The sequence below is a fragment of the Petaurus breviceps genome, unplaced genomic scaffold (assembly GCF_028583685.1).
Source record: "Petaurus breviceps papuanus isolate PSGF00001 unplaced genomic scaffold, PetGlider_PUasm1.0 181, whole genome shotgun sequence".
Lineage (NCBI taxonomy): Eukaryota > Metazoa > Chordata > Mammalia > Diprotodontia > Petauridae > Petaurus > Petaurus breviceps.
This window is the reverse complement of record NW_027185784.1, coordinates 8,148,711-8,156,867: the sequence shown is the minus strand read 5'-3', so window position 1 is coordinate 8,156,867 and position 8,157 is coordinate 8,148,711. Positions and strand designations below refer to the sequence as shown.

Genomic DNA, 8,157 nt, shown 5'->3' with positions numbered 1-8,157 from the left:
GCTTCAGCTCCTGGTCTGCAGATTATAGGGGGGCCAAGAGACCATTCTGAAGGGTAATCTCTCTTGCTTTAACCTGATTGGATTTGGATTGCTCTCTAGGGTGGAGGACCTGGGGTGCATGACCAGCTTGCCAGAGTGTGTGGAGGATTCAGAGTGGGCACCCAACTAATACCTTTGGCAGTTGTGAAAACTCCAGCATTTGGGATAAAGCTCCCCTTTTTCAAAGCAGAGTTCTACTGTGGCAAAAAGCCTGAAAGTCAAGTGATTGAGTGGCAACATGAGAAGGCAAAGGAAGCAAAGCAAACAGAGCAACCCAACTTTACACTCCTATTTTGGGGACAAAAGGGATCAAAGCACAGAACAGGAGGAAGACAGTGAAGTCAGAACTCCTGCACCAAAACTTCCAAGAAAAATAGGAGGTGGTCACAAGCCATAGAGGAGCTTAAAAGGATTTTGAAAACCATATAAGAGAAGTGGAGGAAAAATTGGGAAGAGAAATGAGAACAATGCAAGAAAATTATGAAATGAGAGTCAACAACTTGAGTGAAGAACATAACTCCTTAAAAATAGACTAACTCAAATGGCAAAGGAGGCTCAAAAAACCAATGAAGAGAAGAATGCCTTAAAAATTCAAATTTGTCAGATGGAAAAAAGAATCTCAAAAGCTCACTGAAGAGACAATCATTCCTGCAGAATTAGACTGGAGCAAATGAATGCTAGTGACTTTATGAGAAATCAAGATACTATTACACAGATCCAAAGAAATGAAAAAATAGAAGGCAACTTGAAATATATCATTGGAAAAACAACTGACCTGTAAAATAGATCCAGGAGGAAAAATTTTAAATTATTGAATTACCTGAAAGCCATGATCAAAAAAAGAACCTATAAGTCATCCTTCAAAAAATTCTCAAGGAAAATTGCCCTGGTGTTTTAGAACCAGAGGGCAAAATAGACTTTGAAAGAGACCACTGATCACCTCCTGAAAAAGGTCCCAAAAAGAATAGTCCTAGGAATATTATAGACAAGTTCCAGAGTTCCCAGATCAAGGAGAAAATATTACAACCAACCAGGAAGAAAGAATTTGAATATTGTGGAAACACAATCAGGATATCTCAGGACCTGGCAGCTTCTACATTGAGGAATCAAAGGACTTGGAATATGATATTCTGGAGGTCAAAGGAGATGGGATTAAAACCAAAAATCATGTACTTAGCAATAATGAGTATCATGTTCAAGGGGAAAATATGGTCTTTCAGTGGAATAGAGGACTTTCAAGCATTCTTGATGAAAAAAACAGAGTTGAATAGAAAATTTGACATTCAGATACAAGAAGGAAGAGAAGCATGAGAAGGTAAACAGGGAAAAGAAATCATAAGGAATTTATCAAAGTTGAACTATTAACATTCCTACATGGAAAAATGATAATTGTAACTTATGAAACTTTTCTCAGTATGCGAATAGGTGAAGGGAATAGAAATGTATATACATATATGTGTGTATGTATGTGTATATATATGTATATGTATACATACATATATATGTCCATAAAGAGGGTATATGGGCATATGAATACATATGTGAGTGTGTGTATATATGGCTACAGGTATACATAGACAGAGGGCACATGACCAATTTAATAGGAAGGGATGATACTTAAAAGGTAAAATTAATAGATGAGGCTCAGCAAGTAAGAGCACCAGCTCCAGTATTGGGATGAACTGGAGATTGAGTCCTGGGCTCAGACACTCAGCACCACACCCAGAAATAACTGGCCGTGTAACCTTGAGCAAGTTACTTAACCCCGATTGCTTAAAAAAAAAATAGGTGAGAGAGGAATATATCGAGAGGAGATTCAGAGAGACAGAATGGGATAAATTATCTCATAAAGAAGAGGCAAGGGAAAATGGTTACAATGGAGGGAAAGAACCGGAAGGCAAAAGGGAATGAGTCAACCTTATTCTCATTTAATTTGGCTTAGAGAGGGAATGACATACACACTAAATAGGGTATCTCACCCTACAGGAGAGTGGAGGGGAAGGGGAAGAGAGGGAGGTAATGGAAGGGAGGGTAGAATGGGGGGGAGGGAAGTTGGAAGAACCCACTTTTGAAAAGGGAAAGCATCAAAGTAGAGAATAGAGCAAGTGGGGGTGAGATAGGATGGAGGGGAATATAATCAGTCTTTCACAATATATACACTATGGAAGTGTTTTGCCTAGGTATTCATGTACAACCTTTATTGAAATGCTTATCTTCCCAGTGAAGGTGGGTGGCAAGGGAGGAAGGGAAAGAATCTGTAATCCAAAGTTTTAAAATCAAATGCTTAAAAATATATATACAAGGGGTGGCCAGGTGGCGCAGTGAGTAAGATCACCAGCCCCAGAGTCGGGATGACCTGGGATCAAATCCGGGCTGTGATACTTAGCACCACACCCAGAAATAACTGGCTGTGTAACCTTGAACAAGTTACTTAACCCCGATTGCTTTGAAAAAAAAAATATATATATATATATATACATACATACATACATACATATTATTCCTTATATTTAATATGTAAATGGGAAATGAGATATACAGGCACTGGGGCATACAGATCCACTGTGCCCTATTGGAAAGTTGAAGGGGGAATGGGGGAAGATATGGGAGAGATCAGATTGGGGGAGGTGATATTCAGTGGGATTGTTTATTTGGTGTGGTGGGTAGGGAAATTTGTGGAGAAAATTTGTAACTCAAAATCTTGTAGAAATGAATGATGTAAACTAAGAAATAAAAAGGATAGAGAAATAGTAAGTTCCTTGAAAACAAGATCTTTCTGCTATCATTCTTTTTGCTTCTATTTGTATTCTGAGAATTTAGCACAGTTCAGAAATACAGTAAACACTTAATGAATGTTTATTGAGTGCCTTAATTTTTTGGTGGAGCTGAGAATTAGTCCAATCATTATGTAAATGATTTGAAATGAGCCTAACAAAACAAAAATGTCCATGTTATTTGACTCAGAAACTTTAAGTAAACAAAAGAGAAATAAAAATCCAACATAAATCAATATATTTATACCTGTATTTTTATTATAGAAATTATTATAATTTTAAAAAATATAGAAAAATGTAGATAAGCATAAATTGGAGAACAGCTAAGGGAATACCATAGTATATCTGTCAATAAGAATTTACTAATGCCTCCTATGTACCAGGCTGTGTGCTAAGCACTGGGGTAATTAAAAGAGGCAAAACCACAGTCCCTACTCTCAAGGAATTCATAATCTAATAGTATGTGACTGTAATGGATACAGGGAAGCAATGGGAGGCATATCAACTGATAAAAAGGTAAACAGCAACTGAAAGCAAAATACATGATCAATACAATAATGTAAATGAAAATATCAATAAAGTTGAAATTGAATGCCAGGTAATTATACCAACCAAACTTGACCCTGAAGAAGAGATAGAAAAATATACTTTCAGCTCTTTTATTACTGTAGGGCACTGAATAAATTATGAAACTTGGTGTGTTAATTTTGCTGAACTGCTTTTTTTCCTCTTTCTTTTAATTCTTGGTTGTTTGGATGGTCCTCTGAGAGAGTGGGTGGGACATATTGGGATCAAAAGGTAATGTCAAAACAAAAAGAAGCAATAAAACAATTTGTTTCTCAGGGTTTAAAAAAAAGACACTTTTTTTCCCTAATCCTGACACCATCTAATTAGCTATAAGACCCTAAGCAAATTGTAAAACTTCTTTAGTTAAACCTTTTTTCTCATATATCAAATGGTACAGGCTCTATAATTGAGGCCCTTCCCATTCTTAAGCCAATGATTAAGAATCTTGTTTAGTTTTGTATATTTGCAAATTGTCAGTGCTAAATACTTAGCACTTGCACAACATGTTGCCTTGCACAGTGGATTGGGCCACTCTATATATGCCATCACATATGGCAGATTACATATTACATATGGCAGGAATGTCCAAGCTAGCTAGCCATGGCTACTTCTTCCTCCTCATATTAAGAAATGTGTGAGGGGTGGCTAGGTGGTGCAGTGAATAGAGCACCTGAGTTCAAATCCAGACTCAGATACTTAGCACAAAAACTAGCCATGTGACCTTGGATAAGTAACTTAACCCCAATTGCCCTCCAAAATGCAAAAAAAAAAAAAAGAAAAGAAAAGAAAAGAAAGGTGTGAGAAAGACTGATGTTTCTTCCAAAGGGTATCTCATCTGAAATGTCAACTACATGAAACATCAGGTTTGACTTAACAGTGGCAGGATGTGATGTATATTAATCCAATTTGATCTTTGAGATTTAGTTAAGGAGAATAAACGGAATGACTACTTAGTGGCTTTTGTAGTCACTGTTTATTCCTTTGTGTAAAAAGATGTGGAAAATACCAATCAGAGAATGTTATACTTTGGGACCCAAAATCATTCTTTTTTTCCCCTAATTCCCTCTTACTATCCTCTTTTGTCATTACTTTTGAGATCATGAATTTAGATCATGAATTTAGAGATGGAAGGAACCTCTGCAGGCATCTAATTCAACCTTATTTTTTCAGATGGGGAAACTGAGGGCGAGAGATTAAGTGGTTTGCCCAAGGTCATACAGTCACATCTCAACTACAGGTATTCTGACTCCAGAACTAATGCCATTTCCATAATACATACTATTCTGGCTCTCAGATCTTAACTTCTCCAACACTTTAAATCAATAGTGTCAAACTCAAATAGAAACAGATCCTTGAAGGTTTCATATTGACTTAGAAAACCACAAATAAAAATGATCTATTTTGTATTTTATTTTTCTTTATTTTCTTAAATATTTTCCACTTACATTTTAATACAGTTCACTCCCTATTCAGCAATTTTGAGGGCCCTAGCAAGGAATTTGACAACTCTCTTTTAAAGTGTTCCATGTTCCTATGATTGGATCTGTCATCCCTTTTATTTTATTTCTTCAATAGCCTACTTATACAATATTCCACTTATGAAATGAAAGGGAAATTAAAGCAAAAAAATGAAAAAGTACTACATCCAACCACATAGTTTTAGGGGTATTTATTCTATTTTTTCCTTGCAGGTATCCTTCTTCCCTGTCTCCCGCCTGACTGCTTTTAATCAGGAATGAAAAGAGGCCACGTTTGCCCATGAGTCTCGGGCCTCTAAACTTCCCCATGGGCAATCAGTGCCCTTCCTTGGGAGAAAACACATGCTATTTCACCCAAGTGAACAGCTGTCCCTCCTGCCACTGCTCACTATCTCAAGGTAATGATATAAAATGGCACCAGTCAAAAAATAAATCCTCCTTCAATTCTGTTGCTACCTGACATGTTTCAAACTGCTCTCCCTTGTCACATCATCTTTGTTCCATACACTATAAAGGAGTGAGCTTTGTACCCAGGACATTCAGTCACAATCCTTCTGATCCTTCCAGTCACTAGTAAGCATTAGAGGAAAGGAAAAAGGATGAAAAAAGGAAAGCATAACTCCCACAACAAACATACTTTCCAAAGCACCAGACATATCTATTATTTTGTTTCCAACCAGTTCAAGTGTCCTTTAAAACAGCAATGCTTAAATACCTCTACTAATAGTATTCTTTTCATTTGAATCTGTCACAGAATCACAGAATCTCCAAATTCCAGAAGGGACTTCAGAGGTAATCTAGCCTAAACCATTCCAAACAGCAATCTTCGTAGTAATCTTCTGGATAAATCCATCCAATCTCCATTTCTGAGAAACTCACCACCTGCTAAGGCCGTTCTACTTTGGGGCCCACTTTAACTGGAAGAAAGTTTGTCCTAACATCAAATTGATACCAGTTACTCTGAATCTTGGACTTACTGTTCCAAGTTCTGTCCTCTGGGCCTAAGAAGCCTACTGCCTTGTCTCCAAGGCAATCCTTTTTTAAGGTTTTAAGGATACAAAGACAAAAATGAAAACAGTCTCTGTCCACAGAAGCTTAAATCCTACTTTTGTCAAATATATATTCTATATGTGGGAGCTAGATAGTTCATTATAGAACATGCTGTGCATGGAACCAGAAAGTCCTAAATTCAAATCCAATTTTCTCTTACTAGCTGTGTGATGCTGGATAGATCATTCAGTGTCTGTTTGCCTCAGTTTCCTCATTTGTAAAATGGGGATAATTGTAGAACCAACCTCCCAGGGTGGTTGTGAGGATAAAATGAAGTAATATTGGTAAAGTGCTTCGCAAAAACTCAAAGCACTATATGAATGCTACCTATTATTACTGGGTAGATAAAATACTTAAATAGCTAAGTAAATATAAATTAAGTGCTAGATAATACAGAGCAATTTCAAGAGGGTAAGACCACAAGCAACTTAGCAGGAAGAGAGGAGGAAATGAGAAAAAAGCCCCATGTAGAAGGTGCCATATGAGGCTTATCTCTTAAAAAAAAGATAGGTACAAGGGAATCAAAGATGGAAAAAAGGAGTGCCTGTTAGGCCTGGGAGATTACATTTGCAAAGACAAGGAGGTGAGGGACTGTCCTATATGGGGAGCAAGAGTTTGGAAAAGTTAGCTTGATTGGAATAGGGGAGAAGTGAAGCAGAGAAATGTGAAATAAGATTAGGAAAGTAAATGGGAGTCATATCATGGAAAGCCTCAAAAATGAGAGACTTCAGATCTTTTAAGAATTTACCCTAGGCTTTTGGCTTCCAGCTCGTGGTGGTGAAGGTGTAACTTCTTTCGGTCATCCCGAATCCAGGTTCATCCAACACTGGCAGCCACCCCGCCAGTGGCCAGGCCAAGTCTCCACCTTCGTTGCCACCATGCCATTCAAGTTTGACCCAAATGAAATTAAAGTTGTGTTTTTAAGGTGCACTGGTGGTAAAGTTGGTGCCACATCAGCTCTGACGCCCAAAATTGGTCTCTTGAGTTTGTCTCCCTAAAAGGTTGGTGATGACATTACCAAGGCAACCGGTGAGGGGAAAGGGCTAAGGATCACAGTGAAGCTTACCATTCAAAACAGACAGTCTCAGATTGAGGTTGTACCTTCTTCCTCAGCCTTGATCATTAAAGCCCTAAAGGAAGCTCCTTGGGACAGAAAGAAGCAGAAAAATATTAAACACAATGGAAACACCAGTTCTGATGTGATTGTCAACATTGCTCGACAGATGAGGCACTGGTCCTTGGCAAGAGATCTCCCTGGAACCATTAAAGAGATACTTGGGACAGCCCAATCTGTGGGCTGCAACATTGATGGCTGACATCCTCATGATGTCATTGATGACATCAATAGTGGTGCTGTTGAATGCCCAGCAAATTAAAAGCTACAAAGGAGACTATTGCAATAAATTTAACATTTCACAACCAAAAAAAAACAAACAAACAAAAAAGAATTTACCCTAGGAAATACCTAGGAGCCATCCCAATAAGATCAGGGATGAAGCAAGTACGCCCATTGTCACTACTATTATTCAATATTGTACTGGAAATGCTGACTATAGCAATAAGAGAAGAAAAAGAAATTGAAGGAATTGGAATAAGCAAGGAAACAGAATTCTTGCTCTTTGTAGATGATATGATGGTATACTTAGAGAATCCTAGAAAATCAAGTAAAATGCTATTTAAAATAATTAACAACTTTAGTAAAGTGACAGTATATGAAATAAATTCACAGAAATCATCAGCATTTCTATATATTACCCAGAAGATGCATAAATAAGAGATAGAAAGAGACATTTAATTTAAAATCATGGTAAACAATATAAAATACTTGAAAGTATACCTGCCAAGAGAGATCCAGGAAGTACATCAACACAATTACAAAACATTTTTTACCCAAATAGAGTCAGATCTAAACAATTGGAAAAATATAAATTGTTCATGTAGGCTGACTCAATATAATTAAAATAAAAATTCTAACTAAAATAATTTACTTATTCAGTGCCATACCATCCAAACTACCAGAAATATTTCATAGGCATAAGGAAAATAATAACAATATCCATCTAGAAGAATAAGAGGTCAGGAATATCAATGAAATTAATGGCAAAAAAAAAAAAAAAACAAAGTAAGTTGGCCTACCAGTACCATATTTCAGACTATATTATAGAGTGGTAATCATCAAAACTATCTGATATTGGCTAAAAAATAGAATGGTGGATCATTGAAATAGATGAAATACATAAGACACAGTA

At 36.9% G+C, this 8,157-nt stretch overlaps 1 pseudogene; it reads left to right on the top strand.

Annotated features, from left to right (window-relative positions):
- Positions 1-6,786: 6,786 nt before the first annotated feature.
- On the top strand, positions 6,787-7,351 carry LOC138160436 (large ribosomal subunit protein uL11 pseudogene; annotated as a pseudogene).
- The last annotated feature ends 806 nt before the right edge of the window (positions 7,352-8,157 follow it).